We start from the raw sequence: 17677 nt of genomic DNA, 5'->3' as shown, positions 1-17677 counted from the left end.
TGGATTCAGTCTACTTTACAGCAGGGTCAGTAGTAAAAAATTCACCTGTATCATGAATTATATATAAGCCTTTGGTTTATATCAGTTTGTTTAGAGCAGAATGGTGGACAGAGAATTGCAAATTTGCCCAGCCTGAAGAAGACAGGTTTGTAACTACAAGGACAGCAGTCCCTAGAGCCTGCTTCTGCTTACATGAGGGGAAAGGACTGTCTCATTTTAGGGAAAAGGACATGAAGAAGAAGGATTAAATCATTTTGTGCCAAGTCTTAAGGCAGGAGTGAGAGAGTAAGAGGCTGAAAGTGATGTTTTCATTTCACAGGGAGATGGAAGCTTCCTTCATCTCTTAACCCAAAATGTTGAGGTTTCTTCTGGTTAAGGTGGTATCTACCTCTTTAATAGGACTGTGACTCAGAGAGCAGGTGACGGCTGTTTCTTTCTGTGTATAGAACTATAATCCTTCTCAATTATCAAAGACATAAATTACTATTATTTCCTTACCAGATCGAACATCTTCCTTAAATATGTGAAAGAAAAATTGTAGGTTGTCTAGAGAATTTTCCTCTTGGAAAAACTGCCTATTCTTAATATACAAGTTCAATGAAAGTTCAAAAGTTTATCAGTGCAAAGACTGCATTCTAATAATTTATCCTCCAGCTTCTTAGCTCACATTTTGATACTATACTTTGAATTAGAAGACATTTTTGTACTGCCTTCATGTAAAAGTAATCAAACAGCACTTTTCACAGGCGTATCATAATATCCATTGATCATAATCAAACTACAGATAGCTTTAGCATTACAAGGCTCCTGTGTAGGAGAATTTGTCAATCACCAGTACAAATAGATGCTGACTGTCATAGGATGTTGTTTTCCTCGGCCCATATAACTCCACCAGTTTTCCGCCTATGAGGAACTGCCAATGAGGAAGTTTGCAAGTAAATCAGATAATTTTTTTTTTCCTTTTTTTTTTTTTTCAGGTGAATAAGATGTTTTCACACTTGCTGGGCTCAATGACCTACACAGGTTAATATAAGGGCTATCAGATGAAGTCTCAGTGCTATTATTAGTATCTTTAACAGCCTGCTCTGGAAAAGTGAGGTATCAAAGAGTGGGAAAGAATAAAGCACACTCTTTTGTGAAGTGGGTTGAAAAATAGAGTGGTTCAGTATTATGGACCTGCCAGGTTATCCATAGTACCAGGAAAAGGTTGAAAAGATTAACAAAAACTGATTTTTGTGAGAAAACATGAAGGCTAGTAGAAGCAAGGATAGATTTGTCACAAATAGGTAATGTCAGTCAATCTAACACCATTGAATGAATAGTTTCCAGAAAAAGAAACAAGAGTGATCCAAAATTTTGATTTTTGGGAGATTTTCATGCTATTTCATGTAACTCTTATATAAGCAAATTACAAGTGGCCTGGATGGAGCAGTCTCTAAGATGAGAGGCAATATTATTTGAGTGACAAGAAACAACCAGGATCCTCTACTAAAGGAAATTTTAGGGGATGATGTTCTGTAGAAGTCTGTCCTCAGTCCTCTTCAGTGTTTTCAATATCAAGTAACATGGGAAATAATTAAGCATGCTTATAAATTTTCAATACGTCAGTCACTGAGACTGACCACAGATAATTTAGAAGATAAAGTTAAAATTAAAAATCATCCTGACAGTTGGTGAAGATGCTCTGAAAAACAGTGTCAATAATGTAAAATGCAAGGTACTATTCTTGGGGAAGCTTCATCAAATAAACATAGCATATAGAACAGCTGGCAAAATACAGGTTCTTCATGAAAGCATCTGGGGACTGTTGTGAATCATGAGCTGAGGAAGAGGAAATAATTGCAAAGCAGCAAAAGTTATAGTAGTGTAAACAGAAATACAGAATGTGTGAGAATCATTCCACTCTGTTCAGCCCCAGTGAACCCAAACTGCCTTGGACAGCTGAAGGGTTGTTTCCCGTGCTGGGTAATGTCTTTTGGAAAACATGTGGATCAACAGTAGAAAGTCCAGAGGAGACCACTAAAACTGACGAGGAGTCTAGAAAGGAAGTGAACAAACCACTTGGCATTATTTTAGCCTATGTTGCAAGAGACTGAGGGAGGAACCAACCCTAACAATCAGCAATACACAATTGCAGAAGAGAATGATTTGTTTACCACATGCATGATAGTCAAGACAAGTCTTATGCTTAAACTGGAACAACTTAAATTTATGTGAGATGTTAGGAAAAGAATGCTACTGGGAAAGATAAAGAAGGACTGGAATAGAAAGACTGAGTTATAAGGAAGATAAAGAAGGACTGGGGTAGAAAGACTTTGTTATAAAGAAGTTCATCCCTAAAAAAGATGCATAATGAAAATTGCTGTTAATTGGGAAACAGATTTATATTTGAACAGAGACAATGTCATATGATATGAATAAACAAAAATGATACATATATCATTTTTTAATGTCACAGCATAGAAAATAGACACAATTTTCTGGAAATCTGTCAAAATATTTCTTCTGTGACCTGTTAGTCTGGTGTGTTCCCGCAAGGTAGGAAGAGGACATGGTGCTCAGCAGGACATAGTCATTCTTACAACAATGTGTCCTCCTGTTTGGAGCCAGTAGATGGTGAGGAACCACCTTCCTCACCAGGGTCAGAAACTGTTGAAAAGTCCAGGAGAGACTGGTACAGCTCTAAGCAGCTGCTGAAAAGTTTAGGGAACCTTCAGCGAAGATGGTTCTGCAGCAACTGTGCATCCCATGCCCTCCCTATGGGCTAATGGCTGGTGGAGTTGTGCACTTAGAGAAGGAAGAAAGATGTCACATAGTGGCAGCAGCTACTCCGTAAGCAAAAACACAGAAAAATCTCCACTATAAGCTGAACTATATTTGTTCCTCTACTGGCCTTAGTGATCTCAAGCCTGACAGATTTTTCTAACTCCTATCTACAAAATCTGTGAAAAATCAGACATGCTATCCTGAAATGGAATTTAAAAAAACTTGAAGCTGATCAAAGAACATAACTGAAGAAGTGGGTCCAGCATGGGTCCCCCACGGGCGGCAGCTCCCCCCAGACCCCCTGCTCCTGCGTGGGCTCCTCTCCACGGGCTGCAGCTCCGGCCCGGGGCCTGCTCCTGCGGGGGCTCTCCATGGGCCGCAGCCTCCTCCAGGCCACATCCACCTGCTCCACCGGGGGCTCCTCCACGGGCTGCAGCGTGGAGATCTGCTCCGGGTGGGACCCGTGGGCTGCAGGGGGACAGCCTGCTCCACCGGGGGCCTCTCCACAGGCCGCAGGGGAACTGCTGCTGCCTGCCTGGAGCACCTCCTGCCCTCCTGCTGCACTCACCTGGGGGGCTGCAGGGCTGGTTATCACTCCTCTCTCCCAGCTGCTGGTGTGCAAAATTTTTTTTATTTATTTTTTTCCTTTCTTAAATCTGCTCTCCCAGAGGCCTAACCAGTCATCTTAGAATCATAGAATCATTAAGGTTGGAAAAGACCTCCAGGATCTGGTCCAACCATCAGCCTACTACCAATGTCACCCACTAAACCATGTCCCTAAGCACCACATATAAACTTTCCTTAAACACCCCCAGGGACGGTGACTCCACCACCTCCCTGGGTAACCCGTTCCAATGCCTGACTGCTCTTTCTGAGAAGAAATGTCTCCTCATTTCCAACCTGAACCTCCCCTGGCACAACTTGAGGCCATTCCCTCTAGTCCTATCACTAATTATCTGTGAGAAGAGGCCGACCCCCAGCTCCCCACACCTTCCTTTCAGGGAGTTGTGGAGAGCAATAAGGTCTCCCCTGAGCCTCCTCTTCTCCAGACTAAACAACCCCAGTTCCCTCGGCCGCTCCTCACAGGACTTGTGTTCCAGGCCCTTCACCAGCTTCGTAGCCCTTCTCTGGACTCACTCCAGGGCCTCAATGTCCTTCTGGTAGTGAGGGGCCTGAAACTGAACACAGTACTCGAGGTGTGGCCTCACCAGAGCAGAGTACAGGGGGACGATCATCTCCCTGGTCCTGCTGGCTACACTGTTCCTGATACAAGCCAGGATGCTGTTGTCCTTCTTGGGCACCTGGGCACACTGCTGGCTCATGTTCAGGCAAGTATCGACGATCACCCCCAGATCCTTTTCATCTGCACAGCTCTTGAGACACTCTCCCCCAGGCCTGTAGTACTGCATGGCGTTGTGGCCAAAGTGCAGGACCCAGCACTTAGCCATCTTGCACCTCCTCCCCTTGGCTTCTTCTCATCGACCCATCCTGTCCTAGTCCCTCTGCAGGGCCTTCCTACCCTCCAGCAGATCAACATTTCTCCCCACCTTGGTCTCATCTGCAAACTTACTTGCACTGAATTACCTCATCCAAATCATCAATAAAGATATTAAAGAGGATGGGCCCCAACACTGACCCCTGAGGAACACCACTGGTGACCAGTCACCAGCTGGATTTCACTATGTTCACCACTACTCTCTGGGGCCCAACCATCCAGCCAGTTTTTAAGCCAGCAAAGAGTGTACCTGTCCAAGCCCTGGGCTGCCAGCTTCTCCAGGAGAAGTCTGTGGGAGACCGTGTCAAAAGCCTTGCTGAAGTCTAGGTAGATTACAACAACCTTTCCCTCATCCACCAGGTGGGTTACCTGGTCACAGAAGAAGATGAGGTTGGTCAGACAGGACTTGCCTTTCATGAACCCATGCTGGCTGGGCCTGATCCTTTGGTTGTCTTGCACATGTTGTGTGATTGCACTCAAGATGATCTCTTCCATAAAATGTTGCTTACTGGTTCAGCTCTGGCCAGCGACAGGTCCATTTTGGAGCTGGCTGGATCTGGCTCTGTTCTGACATGGGGCAGCTGCTGGGCTCTGCTCACAGAAGCCACCCCTGCAGTCTCCCTGCTACCAAAACCTTACTAAGAAAAACCCAATACAGGGATAAAACATTCATTGGCTTTCTTGAGTTGTGATTTAATAATACCTGGGACCAAAATATAATTGCTTACACAAGCTTTTTTTGCTAAGACTTTGACATCAGAATGATGATTACAGCATGATGGATAGCTGAAGGAAACCTAAGCTTTGGGATGTTGTTGAGAAGGGGTTGGTCTTGTTTGCCTGTTACTGAAGTAAATTTCTTTGTTTTTATTCTGCAAAAACAATGATCAGAGTATAAATTGTTCAATCTGGAGGGACATCTGCAATCCTGTGAGGAGTTTTTCTAAACTCTCTCAAGACACTCTTTCACAGCTCATCTATAACCAACACCTTTTCTCAGGACAGACGCCTTGGAGTGAACTCAGCAGGGTCACGCTGATGTAGACTTTGGGTAAGTGAGAGCAGCGTGACTTGCATTTCTTTCTCTGACTCATACATCAATAGAAAAGATATAAATGTGCTTGCAGTATATAGCTCCCCCAAACTGAGCACAAATTACGTTGCTTTCTATATTGTCACACAATTGTGGAACAGTTTTCAATGTGACAATTATAAATAAAGAAGAAATACATTTTTTGAAATAGGTTTCTCAGTTTGAAGCATAGTAATTCGTCTCACCTTTCCAGACTAGTACTAGAAACATGAACAAAATTGGCACAGTTCTCTGGTTCAGCATTGGTGAATGGTGTAAGAAATACTGCCATTTACTGTGGAGAAAAGTCTGTTCATTTTTATCATATGCAGTAACATGGGACAACATTATGTAGCAAGTTCATTGCCTCTTACCTCATGCTTGCTAAATGGCATCTATAAATACTGAACATGCCTGTGACATATTTTTGGTATCTCGGATTACACATTTCTAGAGGTTAAGGAATGACTGACCAGGGATGAACTTCACTGGCACATCATCTTTTTCCAGAACGTATTGTTCTTGGATCTATCCCAAAACATACACAGGGATGGTCCAATGTTTCTCTGGACAGTCTTTTTCTCTGTACAGTTAAACTTTTGTTATGGATGCATGTTAGGCCTTAACAATATCAATCTAAATCAGTTTACTATTTATATCTAATACATCAAGAAAAATAAAAAATGTTCTAGAAAAATCCAAGCAATTCTAGCAGAATCATCCAATGGTAAGCAAGGTCATTTGTTTTGGATACTTAATTGTTTCTATTACCTTTTATTCAGATTTTCGTGAAATGCCAAAACACACTTAAGAACACACCTTTTCTGTGTCCCTTACTAATTTATTACTGTTTTCTGAAGGCACCATCCTGTTATCCCTGCAGACAAGTGAAAAACTCCCCTCAACTTCAATATCAGCAGAAAATTACCCTAAGTGAACAGTTTTGTCAACTGGAAATTATTTATTCCTTGAAGGGCTTAACCCTGTGAGTTACTGAATATCTTCTAGAAAGTCCTGACAACATTCAGCTTCCACTGATTTCAGTGTGGGCTGAGAGCACTCAGTAACTTGCAGTTACTAGATCAAAATTAACACAGAAAACTAATTTTAAGTAAAGTGTAAAACACAAATTAACATCTTTTCTGGCATCTGTATTTCTTTATCACATAATATAACCTGAATGCCATGTGGAAATTACACCTTTCCAGCTATAACAACTTTTTCCAAAGTTTAGACACATTCTTAAACTGAGAAATGTTTGCCATATTCTGTTCATGCTCATAAGGTCGTGACTAAGATAAATAGATTTTAGAGAAACATTAGAGTGGGAGTATGTGGGAGGAATTTCATATTACTAGCTCATTTTTTAGCAGATAGAATTTTAAAAGCTGGTTGAATTTTGTACTTGATTCCATTAGAAGGGAATATGACAAAGATTCCTATAGAATATATATTCTTATAGAATAGCACAACTTAATTTGGTATGAAATTGAATATATAATGAAAATCTACTAAATAATACCTAAAGAAAACAACTTTAAAACCTGACATTTAGAAATGTGACAAAGGGATGTCTGCGGTGACAAGACTTTAAATAACTTTAAAAGGGTGTAAGATTTGGCCCTGTTTCTCTCTGAGCTAGTGACAGGACTCCCATTGCGTGTTAATATGAACTGGATGAGGCACCAAATCCCAAAGCCTTTATTTGGCATACTCTAAATCCCCACACTGGCACAAGTCTGGGGCTCTGTCCTGGGCTTTCCGTGCCTCTGCACATGGCACTGCCATTCCCACAGACCTCTGTGAGGTTGCTTCAGAGATGTGTAGCTGAGTCAGTGCAAGACTATTTAATGTGTATTTCAGCTGCAATGATAAATATTTTTAAGCAAAGGTAAAGATTATATTTGGAAACCAAGAGCAAGACCTATCCCAGTGAGATTTCCATAGGAAGGAGGGTGGAGAGTGACTGTACATGAGAATGGGCCAGGGAGCAACAGTATGTGAAGAAGATGAAATTAGGCCTTGTCTCCAAGACTTACCGGTCATATATGTATAATCTAATCCATAGATAACCATGGTGTTCTTGGTAACAGAGGGACAAATACAAACAGAAGGGAATATAGGAACAGTCAAAAGTACAGCTCTTGAGACTCAGCAAGAGTTGAACTTCAGCAAATGACAGACAGGAAAAAGGACTGCCTTAGCATGGGGGAGAATGAGAGGAGTTGAGGATAAGTCCCAAGATGAGGAAGGCTGTAGATGTTATCAACAGCCATGGAAATCAAAAGATGAAAAGGGTATTGATAGAAAGAATTCAGATTTATGAGTCACCATCCTTTGTTGGCTTCATCCTGTCTTCCTCTCTCCTGCATCCTGTAATGAAAGAATAAAGCTAGATTTGTGACATATCTTTGCAGGAGAGTGAATATTACAGCCACAGAATCATGACTTTACTGGAGAATGAACTCAGAAAGAAATCTGTTATTCTAGATCAAATATCTATCTAAATCATAAAAGCGATCGGACCATCTGGTCCAATCCCTCCTCTCAAGCAGGGACCCCCAGATCAGGATGCCCATGACCATATTCAGGCAGCTTTTGAAGCTCACCAAGCAGATTCCACAACTTCTCTGGGCAACCTGTGCCAGAGCTCCCTGACTCACACACTGAAGAAATGCTTCCTGATGTTCGGATGGAACCTCCTGTGTTCCAGTTTGTGCACTTTACCTCTTGTCCTGGCACTGGGTACTACCGCAAAGAGGCTGGCTGTCTTGGTAACTTCCCTTCAGGTATTTATAGACATTGAAAAGATCCCCTCTGAGACTCCATTTCTCCAGACTGTCAAAGGCAGGTGGTTGTTTCTGGTTTCCAGGCTAAGCATGCATCAGCTGCCAGGGCAGGAACTTGTATGACACAGTGCATGGCATGACACACTGGCAGCACAGCCAGTGGGACCCCCATGGCAGCTATTGTGGCTTGGGTGCTGCTGTTTGCACTGGAAGACTGAACAGAGGGATGGTTTCCAGAAGTACCAGGACATTGAGGTAACTCTTCCAAACATGCTGCCTAGTACCTCTCTTCCCTAGAGCATGAGGCAAGCAAGCAAGGTCATAATGTTGGTTTATAGGCCCAATGAATATATTCAACAAGGAAAAAATGCTTTGCCATCCATTGCTAGTTACATGCCAATGCCAAGTCCCGTTCACCAACTGTGGTTAAAGGTTTTCCCATGCAATCTGGAGATGCAGCCAACCTGCATCTACAGCAATTCTTAAGGCTGTTCAACCCATCTCTGCTGTTTCTGCTTTCAACCTCCTGTTCCTTTAACTGGGATGCTTGCAGTCACTCCAAGATCACTAAGCAAGAATACTTGTCAAGAAGTAATGAATATTTGTCAAGCAACCATGTTAATCACCTCATTTCAGTCTGCTCGTATATTTACAGCCAACGCGACTGCATGACTTGCCTTGCCTGGTATTCATGCAAAACTTGCACGAGCCATGGTATGAATGGAAAAGCAACCAGATTCAGCCTCTGAGCACAACTAGGCACTGGGCTGGTGTGCACCAGTGTGACCTCTTCTCCTGAGCATCGATTTGTTTGGCAAACTAAGCCATTTACCTACGTGAACATTTCCAGAATGGGCTTGGGTGAAGAATGAAGGACATTTAGGAGAGAATGAAGGATAATTAGGAGAGTGGTTTGCAGCCTCTAAATGGATTATTGTTTTCTGAGAAAAACAACATCAATTTTCTGGATTAACTGTGGAAATTCTGTTCCCAGTTATCTGTCCTGTGTAGAATACCCTCCACGTAGGGGGAGGGTCCAAAAGCAATAAGCAGTTCCAGAGATGTGGGGCTGTGAGCTTTGGTGGCGTTATTTGTAAGGAACCTGCTGCAGTGGGCAAAACCCTATTTAGCATCCCTAGAAATGGAAAGTGAGAAGCGGATTGCTGTGGTTGGCCATGATGAAGCACCGTGCCTGAGAAGAGCTGCATCGTGGGAGGGACATCGTGCCGTCACCTCCAGGAGCAGGTGGCAGGAGGCTGCCAGGAAGCAGGTTTCCTCTCTGGAGGGGTTTTGTTGGTGTGCATTGGCTTTGTCTGGTTAATTAGATAGACACCGCATCTTCATCCTTATAGACAGTGGTGAGTCACTCTAAAGCAAGGGCTGAGGAGTCAGGAAAGGGACAGAATAAAGAAAATCTGCAGTAGGGTGTTTACTATGCTCCGGCTCCTCTGTGTTTAATTCTCCTTCACCAAAGTTTTTTAATCCTTGTGCTTAGCTTTTCCATCACACATTCATTTCAGATGCAGGCACAGTGTTTTGAAGGGCACTTTGCAATGGTTTTATCCAGATTCAGATTATTTGCAATCCAGGGGGAAAGCATGCATTCTTTTCAAGGCAAGTAGAAAACATATCTGAACACAAATCAGAATGATGATTACGGCACGCACGCTCTGTACCCATTACTGAATCCCCAAGGCTCTTTCTGTTTGTTTAGGCTCTTTTTCTTCTGCTGCCTCTGGTTGGACTGGGTGTAAACTCAGCAATGAATGAGAATGGTTAAAATGGATAACATAAAAAGATGTGACATTCTTGAAAGATCCCATGTTTCAAACTTAGATTCAAGTGAAAGCTACCAAAGGAAAACCTCCCAGTGGTCTCAAGTAGATCTTTCTTCAGCACATCAGAGGTTTGCATATCCATCTGTCATAGGGTGCTCTTCTGATCTCATTTCAATCCCAAGCAAACTCAGATTCACTGTGTAATGAAATATGGCATTTGCACAAAGTGGAGAGCAAAAGCATTGTTTCTACAGCACATTATGTTTTACACTGCTCATGAGACAGTGTTTCATATCCCTTAAAAAAGCATTATCTGTAACCTGGTTGTGCCAGAAAAAAAAGAGTCATTGTGCCTTTAAAAGAGATGTCTTTTTTTTTTTTTTTCTGAAAACATCTCTCACATTTCCCTACCCACAAAGTAACCTGTGTTTATAAGCAAATCCACTCAACCCCCTAATAATGACCTAGAGTAAACATCTGACATGCATTTCTTTCAAGCTCCTCTTTGTTTAGGCATGAATTGTTCATTTTTATGTCTTTTGTATACTGCCTAAAGGAAAGACAAATGATACAAGGGATGTTTTACATTATCAATTGTGGCAGAGGTTATGCCTGTGTTTATCTGATCCTCCTTTATTGCATTACAAATGGTAAGATAAACTGCTGGGCATACAATGGTCATTAATTTCAGGGCACATTTTCACATTGGATTTTTAATTTAAAATGTATTAGATGCAAGCTAGCTAGTTGTGAAGTTTCCTAGTTGTTTGCAAAACCTGTGGCAATCTTATGTAATACAAATTTTCTTCCCAGCTCTGGGACTGAACTCATTTTAAAATATGAGTGCCTACTATGTTTGCATGAGGAAACAACTTTTTTTTTTTTCCCCCCATCTTTTTACATCTATTTTTGCATCTATTTTGCACCTATTTTCTGCAGCTATGGGGTGTCTCATCTCAGACAAGTGCACCCTCTTCCTCGTTCTACCAGTGCCAAATGAAAGAGCAACATCAAAATCTGTTAAATATGAGACTGCACAGGGAAAAAGAGGGGGGGGGGAAGAAAAAAGAGCATGGTGGATACATTCCTCTAAAATACTGATCTGTCTGAATGCACCCTCTACACTTGTTGCAGTTTACTGTTTTGGGACAGTTTGATAAAATCACTACACAACTTTGGAGGGGGAAATAACACTGAAAGTGTGTGTATTTTTTTGTTCTGGGCTTAAGGTATCCTTGCTACTCTACAAGATTCGCTGTCATATACACTACTTGCTCTATCTGAAAGTAGTTGAAGATCCAAACATAAATCTATCAACAAAGGAACTTGCTGGCTTGCTCTTCAGATATGGGATCTTGCAAACAACAGACAGTTTTCAAAGTTTCCAGAGGAAAACAACAACAACGAACAAACCAAACAGCACAAAACAAACAGAAAAGAACAACAACAACAAAGCACTAGAAAAATGTCTACACCAGGTACAGCGATACCCTGAAAGACCAAGCGTAGATGGAACTGGTAGTGAGGTCCATGGATGAAGTTGTCCAATGTTTCCTAGAGGAGGTACCCATTTTCAGCTTCCCACAACCTTGCTGTGGCTTGGTCTTGTGTTCCTCTGCTGCAAGAGAAAGTAAATATTCTTTGGTCTTTCAGCAAAAGCATTCAGCAAGCTCTGAGTTTGAGGCCAATGATCAATGGGCAGTTTTGTTGACAGCCCCAGGTTTTGTTTATTGTGCGTCTTTACAGCCTCTAGCAGCCTAAGATTTGGCAAAGGAGTCATCCAGTGACTGGGCAGGTGACCTTTGCTGTTCTCATGAAACACCACTAAGGTGCAGCTGGATTATAAGGCTGCAGGCTGGTCTGTTGAATGCTGAAACAATAAAAGAATCAGATCTAGCCCAAACTTTTCTCCGTGCAGTCTGTTGGTGGTTTTTTTGTTTGTTTGTTTGTTGGTTTGGTTTGGTTGGCTTTGCTTTGGTTGTTTTGTTTTGTTTTGTTTGTTTGTTTGTTTTTCAGAGCTGTTACCTACCTGACTGGGAAGATGCTACTTCAAGTAAATACTGTCCTCCCCATACAATGCAGAGGCATCTAGGAGCAATTTCCCATCTGGAAAAAACCACTTACTCCTTGAAAGATGGTGAAGATGAAGGGATATGAGGGTGAAGCTTCTTCAGTTTTGGGTGACAGCTCACACTAAACAACTGCACTTCTTTTGAAATCCAAGTGAAACATTTATTTGGTGGTCAATAATTTATTTGATCTTTGTTGCTTCCTTCCCCTCTGCTCTATAAACTCAAACAGAGTCCCTTTCATCTGGTGCTGATGTACCCCAGACAAACTCAGCATCACACGGTGGGAGGCAAAGTCCAAGACAGACGCTAAGTTTTAGATGCAGATCCCATGTCCCCTTCCAGAGGTGAGTCACACAAGACTTATTTACAGGGTAAGACTGGCTCATGTGACTGAATCTGGGTCCTCTTGGCAGCAAGAAGTAGTCATCTTCACGCCTACCACGCTCTCATGCCCCGCAGCTGCTATTTCTAAGTGAGCCAGAAAGGCTGTATTTTCTGTCCTAGAGGTTGACACACTTTGCAGCATTGCTGCACTCTTTGCAAAGATGACACATCTTAACATGAGTGGAAGAAATCCCTGCGTAGAGCTGGGGAATTGGTATAGGTTTATAAAACAGGTTGAGGTCCTCTGGGAGGAGAGGCACCACAGAGAGATGTTAAGATCATCACAATTACCTCCATGAAATATAAAAAGCAAGAAAATTAATATTCCCCCCCATATAATAAAATCACTCTTTTGTGGTGACGTGTTGCAGCCCCTCTCACAAAGAGTATTGCACTAATCAGTTTATTAGACAGGCAGAGGAGCAAGAAGGCAGTGAAGGTACAGAGAGGAAGACTTTCTTTTGTCTCTTGCTTGTAGGGAGGAGGGAAAAGTGGGGTGGGGAAATTAGGAAAAACTCTTCTTTTACTGCAGCAGCTCTCCATTTATTAAAAAGAAAGAACCAGGAATTTGTGCTGAAGAGAAACCAGTGTCCATATTCATCCTAAAGCACAGAGGGGACGACTGCAGCTGTCTTCTCTGTTTCCCCAGGGCAATAGGACAGACCAAGTTTCCTCTCAGCTGCCTGCATTGATCAGCAAAGTGCAGGAAAGGTGGGAGCTCGGAGGAGAGGAGCAGTAGCTTCCCCGGCTAGTACCTCCCCAGCCCCGCACACGGCTGCACAGGAGCCAAGGGAATTGAAGGCTTTCTGCCAGCTTTAGCAGGCTTTGTGGCAGGCCCTACAAAAAAACACCTCCTGGCATCAGATCCTAATTGTCTTGGGGCTTATTAGGCAAATGCATATCTGAAAGTACGAAAAAAAAAAAAAAAAGAAAAAAAAAAGAAATGTTTCTCTTCCTCCCTACTGTTTCTCTTCCCACTCTCAAATTTCTGAACTTGAGATATGTTTTTTTTTTTTACCTCGTATTGTAAATTATGACTGACAATGCCATGTAAGAACACGAGGAAAATAAATTAAAAGGAAAAGATCACCCTAACGTCAAAACCCACTAGTAAAACAGCGTTTTAAAAAACAGCTTTTTCATGTATATGGATTAGCACACCAAGGTAATGGCAGATATTAACTGATGATAAATGTTTATGAACATATAAAAGTATTTGATTGGGTAGCTGTTGAGTCATGTCTGATGGGATTGCTCACTGCTAACATGGAAAAAAGGCTGAAAATTTTTCTGGTAATCTTTCACTTAAGTAAAAGCTATATAACTGAAAGCTGTCCATGGCTCATTTAAATGTAAGTTCCTTAATTTTTCTATTTTCTCTAACAGTAATCAGCACACAGAACGATTTTAAGGTGGGAAAGTTATTTTCTCGATAATTCTTGATCCACTGAAATAAATTCAAAACATTCCCCATGAAGAGAAGTAGGCTTGATGCCTTGAATTAGCATTATGACAAGCAAAGAGCTGGCTTTTATTTTCTTCTTCATTTTTCTCCCAGTTCCTTTCTTGCGGTGTGCTAAGTGCAAGGGGCTTGCTCTGGTGAAAGACCTGGTCGTGTGCACAAACATTTCATCACATATGTGCATGTCAAACACTTTATGAAGGCTGACAGTAATCCCATTGAAAAGAAATGGTTTCATCAGTGGCTGCATAAAAGCCAAAGGACTTGATCTGCACAACAGGCAGGAATAATCTCAGATATATGTCAGTTGTACAGACTCCTTTAACATTGCGAAGTGTTGCTTATTACAAGTGTTGCTTCTAAACATGTTTGATATTGCTTATTTACAAAGTGATTGACATGATACGAGGGATACAAATCTGTGGTCACTCTTCTGCTCTCAGTGTCATCTAAGTCAGTGGATCATCAACAAACAAATGACAAAGATGACAAACAAACAAATCCTCAGTGCAAGAGTGTGCAAGCCACAAGCCCTGCCAGCCTCCTTGATATTGCATCTATTCTTCTACCAGGGCAATCACACTGTGATGTGATCAGTGCCAAGAAAATCTTCCTGCTAGAAACACTGAAAGACCTATCACAAAAATGTATGAGACCAAGGTATAGCTCTCCTTTAATTCAATAGTTTCAGTATTTGTGACCCCAAAGGAACAGTGTAGATGGAGGACTGCAAAAGGTAAAAAGGCTTTCTTGGAACGAGATAGAGGAGTGATAATTCATAGTGACAATGGACGCCATGTCTCTGCTCCTATGGAGGACACGACTGCTCCACAGTCTTCTGCTCCTCATCAGCTGGTGGCACAATTCTTTGATAAGAGATTGCCAAAAATCAATCTCAGTGCTCCTCATAAGCACCTGTATGAGGTAACAATTAAATTGTGTCTGTTCCTGCCCCTGTTATGTACTGTCTACTGTAAAAGCTGTGTAATTGTTTTCCACAGATGTTAACAAGCAGACAGGAGTGTGCATATTTTTACAGTTATAAAATAATGAAATAAATTTAAAAACTCTGACTGGATTGTATAGGCAATTCAGCCTGTCACCTCCTCACCTGACTGCCTGGGCACTTACACAGGCGCAGAGTAAGACATGCTCTCAGGTTACTGCACTAGTTTTGAAAGTGATGAGACTAGATGATTTCCCATCTTAACTTCTTATAATTCCATTATATTTCTATAATTTGCTGGTTAATTTTTATTTTGCTCACAGGTTTCCCATGACACTTAGAAGGAGCCCCCTCTAAACTTAGAATCATAAAATCGCAGAATCACAGAATGGTTTGCGTTGAAAGGACATTAAAGACCATCTAATTCCAACCCCCTGCCACGGGCAGGGACACCTCCCACCAGACCAGGTTGCCTTGGACAATTCCAGGGATGGGGCAACCAGAGCTTCTCTGGGCAACCTGTGCCAGTGCCTCACCACCTTCTGAGTGAAGAATTTCCTCCTAACATCTTATCTAAACCTACCTTCTTTTAGTTTAAAACCATTCCCCCTTGTCCTGTCACTCCACTTCCTGACAAAGGGTCTCTCCCCAGCTTTCCTGTAGGCCCCCTTTAGGTACTGGAAGGCCACAATAAGGTCTCTCCAGAGCCTCCAGGCTGAACAACGCCAACCCGCTCAACTTCTCCTCTGATCATCTTTGTGGCCCTCCTCTGAACATCTATGTCATTCATGTCATGTCATGTACATGTCACTGGGGGCCCCACAGCTGATCACAGTATACGGACAGGTGGGGTCTCATGAGAGCAGAGCAGAGGGGCAGAATCACCTCCCTCACCCTGCTGGCCATGATGCTTTTGATGCAGCCCAGGATATGGTTGGTTTTCTGGGCTGCAAGCACACATTGCCAGTTCATGTCGAGCTTCTTGTCAACCAACACCCCCAGGTCCTTCTCTTCAGGACTGCTCTCAATCCGTTCTCCACCCAGCCTGTGTTTGTGTTTAGGATTGCCCTGGCCCAGATGCAGGACCTTGCACTTGGCCTTGTTGAACCTGATGAGGTTTGCACATTCTCACCTCTCAGGCCTGCCCAGGTCCCTCAGGATAGCATCCCTTCCCTCCAGTGTGCTGACTGCACCACACAGCTTGGTGTCATCGGCAAACTTGGTGAGGGTGCACTCAATCTCACTGTCCATGTCACTGACAAAGATGTTAAATATTGCTGGTCCCAATACTGTCCCCTGAGGAACACCACTCATCACTGATCTCTGGACATTGAGTAGTTGACCACAACTCTTTGAGAGTGACCGTCCAGCAAATTCCTTACCCACCCATTAGTGGAACATCTTTCAAATCCATGTCTCCAAATCAATTCAGAGACAAGGATATAGTGTGGGACAGTGTCAAATGCTTTGCACAAGTCCCGGTAGGTGGTGTCAGTTCCTCTTTCCCTATCCACCAAAGCTGTGACCCCATTGTAGAGGGCCACCAGATTTGTCAGGCATTACGAATCTGGTGGCCTATTACAAGACACCCTCCTTACTGTCTTACTGTCTCCCTACTAAATTGTAACTTGCTAACTTCTAAATTACTAACTACTTACTAACTTCTAACTTCCTTACTAACTTCCTAACTTCTGCAAGGCACTCTCCTTACTATCTTCACATGTCGCTCACCACATCTTTTCTACAGTGACTACAGAAAGCCCACCAATGATGAGGCTGCCTATTTGCTATGACTGTCCCTACCCTCCTGAAAACCAGCACTGGACAACATGACACCAGAGCTCAGTTAATTCATATGAAAGCCGGAAGTATCTGAAATCTGGATAGCCAAAATTGATCTATCAAATTTTCTTTATGCCAGCTTCCACAAAAAAAAAAATAAATAAATAAAAGGTCAAGTTTTTCTCACTCAGAAAACAAATGATTTTAAGAATGATGTGTTGTTGGAGGTACAGGTGTCCTAGAAAACTTGATACTGAAGTAAGGTGATAAATTGTAAGGTGTAAGTCTTCTTGTTCAGTGGAAGGCACCCCTCAGACATGGAAGGTTTAAGGATGACATGACTGAGCTGAAAAAACACAACCTTGCAAAACTTGGCAAATTTGTATGAATTTTTTTGCATGCCAAATGTTGCGTTTACACGCATAAGTGAATGACCTGGAAAATCTGGCATGTCCACTATTTGAATCATTGGAATTATAATTCAAACAATAAAAACACATGAAAGATCATGATGGAGTCTAATTAGTATATTTTCTTCAAGGGAAAATGGTGCCTCTTTCATCTCCTAGAGTCCACCAATAAATGAATAGCAGATAACATTCTTTGTATTTTCAATAGCTTTTAGTACAGCCCACTAAGAAAAGATACAAAAGAAACAAAGTAGTCAAGTTCACAGAGGAAAAATCTCCCACTTCAGAAACTGGCAAAGGGATGCAAAAGAAGAAGAATAGGCAGTAAATTAACGAAATGGCAAAGGTTAACAGTGGGAACCTTTGAATGTTTTTAATAGAAAAGTTTTCTGCTTAAAAAAAGAAAAAGAAAATTCATTTAAATCACATTGTCTCACAGGAACATGTTGATTTCAATGAAATTTGCTATAGAAAAGGTCAAAATGAGTCATCTGAACTTTACAGTTTTAATTATGTTGCAATATTTTGTTATGACTAGAATTTCATTTCATGACATGAAAATATAATGTTAGTATTTTACTCATATTTACAATTTTCTATAAAAATCAAAATTCTGAAGCAAAAATGTTTAGACAATGTTGAAATTAAACACAACAAAATTACAGAGGAAATAGTATTCAAACAGTTTTAAATCCATTTCTTACCAGAAACTTTTTTCTGC

General features: G+C 41.8%; 1 long non-coding RNA gene across 1 annotated transcript; it reads right to left on the bottom strand.

The window, feature by feature from the left end:
• Positions 1 to 10289: 10289 nt before the first annotated feature.
• Positions 10290 to 12173, bottom strand: LOC310889929. The gene is made up of 2 exons (XR_014576920.1): positions 11930 to 12173; positions 10290 to 11518 (listed from the first exon to the last, which is right to left on the bottom strand). It is a non-coding gene; the product is annotated as an uncharacterized lncRNA (long non-coding RNA).
• Positions 12174 to 17677: the final 5504 nt, after the last annotated feature.

The sequence above is a fragment of the Anser anser genome (genome assembly GCF_964211835.1).
Source record: "Anser anser genome assembly, chromosome: Z".
NCBI classification, from domain to species: Eukaryota; Metazoa; Chordata; class Aves; order Anseriformes; family Anatidae; genus Anser; species Anser anser.
The sequence above is the reverse complement of the archived record's forward strand: the minus strand, read 5'-3'. Positions and strand labels throughout refer to the sequence as shown.